At 40.6% G+C, this 2,130-nt stretch overlaps 1 non-coding gene across 1 annotated transcript; it reads left to right on the forward strand.

Annotated features, from left to right (window-relative positions):
• Positions 1–406: 406 nt before the first annotated feature.
• Positions 407–480, forward strand: TRNAN-GUU (transfer RNA asparagine (anticodon GUU)). The gene has a single exon. It is a non-coding gene; the product is annotated as a tRNA-Asn (tRNA).
• Positions 481–2,130: the final 1,650 nt, after the last annotated feature.

Consider the following 2,130-nt stretch of genomic DNA (forward strand, 5'->3'; position numbering starts at 1 on the left):
TTTCTCTTTGGACCTGATCTCTTTCCCGCTGCTGCCATACCGAGCACACCTACTAAACCTGCGGGGCAGATGGTCGGGTGAAGTCGGAGCAAGCCGGGAGCCGTTACAGAGCCCACCGGGCGTTCAGCTTCCCTTGGGCCCCACTCGGCTCAGGCCCCGGCCGTCTCCGGGGCGCTGGCATCGGCGGGTGTGGAGCAATGCGCAGTGGGGACGCTTGGCTGCCCTTCTGCCTTCGGAATCGTCCAACGCACGGCTTCCCCATGGGACAAACACGCTGCGTGGACTCCACCTCTCCTGTTGTCCGAGGCTTGGAGCCGGCGCCGCTGTCCTGGGAAAGGCGAGAGTCTCCGCCTAGCTTGGTAGGCATGCTTGCTCTCTGTGGGCCTGAGGACAAGGGACTCCTCGTGTCTCTGTGGCGCAATCGGTTAGCGCGTTCGGCTGTTAACCGAAAGGTTGGTGGTTCAAGCCCACCCAGGGACGCGTCTCACCCTTTTAGAATGTAAAGAATGTACCAAGATTTCTAGTCTGCGCATCCTCTCCCATGCTCCACTACTAGGCTCCTGCCCCCTGACACAGGAGGACCTAAGTCCAGATAATCACTGAGCCTCAGAGAGGATCTCTGGAGGAAAGCACTGGGAATCCCGGAATTCACGAAAGAGTAGACTCATCATCTTTACCCTGTAAACTCCTTTCACCAATGAAGTTTCTTACACTGTTTGTACTAGTCTTTATTTAACCCTTTCCATATACTTTTGCAATTAATTTGGTACTATGCTTTTCCTATTACACGTAATGCTACAGTCATCATTCTTGTACACATGGCTATAGGGTAGAATCTTGGAAGAGCAATTATTCTATCATAGCTTATACATGGTTTTGCATATAATTCCATTTTCTCGCCTTTGTTGGCTTACTAGTTATAACTCTTTCTCTTGTTATTTCATTGATTGCTTTAGGCTTTAGAGCAGACATCTGTAACTTACCACAGGCTGCCTTCAAGCTTTTGTTGTCATGCATTTTACTTAGCATATGTTATGAACCACAAATCCAAGGTTATTACTTTTCCTTAAACTCTCCCATGTTTTTAAAGAGATTTAATTGATAATAAAAAATCATATATTTTCCCATGCAGATACTATGTCTCTTGTCCTTTCATTCCTTTGCTTTTTTTATTTAAATTTTTTTTATTGAAGTGTGGTTGATTTACAATGTTGTGTTAATTTCTGCTGTACAGTAAAGTGATTCATTTTATATATATATACATATATATGTATATATACAAATATATATATATATATACTTTTTCATATTCTTTTCCATTATGGTTTATCTCAGGATATTGAATATAGGTCCCTGTGCTATAGAGTAGGACTTCATTCCTCTGTGTACATCCAGAATTCCATCTGATGTGAACTCTCTTCTTCTTGGAGGACTCCTTTAACATTTCTTGCATTATGGATTTGCTGGTGATGAAGTCTTTCAGCATTTGTATGTCTGTAAATGTTGTCATTCACCTTCATTTTTCAAAGAGCTTTTTTTGGTGGGGGGAAGGCATAGAATTCCACCTTGACTTTATTTTTCCTTCAGTCCTTTAAAAATGTTGCTTCACTGTCTTCTCAGTTCCACTGCTTTTGATGAGAAATGTGACATAATCTTTTTGTTTTCTGTATGTACTGTGTCTTTTCTCTCTGGCTGCACTGGGGAATTTCATTTTCTTTTTCAATGGATTTGAGCAGTTTAATTATAATGTGATTAGGTATGGTTTTCTTTATGTTCCTTGTGTTCAGGGTTCATTTGGCTCCCTGGACTGGCAGGTTTATAATTTTCATTATGATTGGAATATTTTCTGTCATGTTTCTTCAAAATTGTTTCTTCAAAAAATTTCTCCTAGTATTTTCAGAGACTCCAAACACTCCTATATTAGGCCTTTTAAAGTTGCTCTACGATTCAATTATGCTATGTTCAGTAAAAAAAAAAAAAAAAAAAAATTTAACTGGAGTTTCATTTTGGATATTTTCAGTTGTTCAAGGCTTTGTGTTCCCTAATCTTTTTTCCTGCAATGTCTAATCTGTTGTTGATTCACACATGTTATAGTTTTCATCTCTAAAGTTTGCTTTTTGCCATTTTTGT

Source organism: Delphinus delphis, chromosome 1 (genome assembly GCF_949987515.2).
Source record: "Delphinus delphis chromosome 1, mDelDel1.2, whole genome shotgun sequence".
NCBI classification, from domain to species: Eukaryota; Metazoa; Chordata; class Mammalia; order Artiodactyla; family Delphinidae; genus Delphinus; species Delphinus delphis.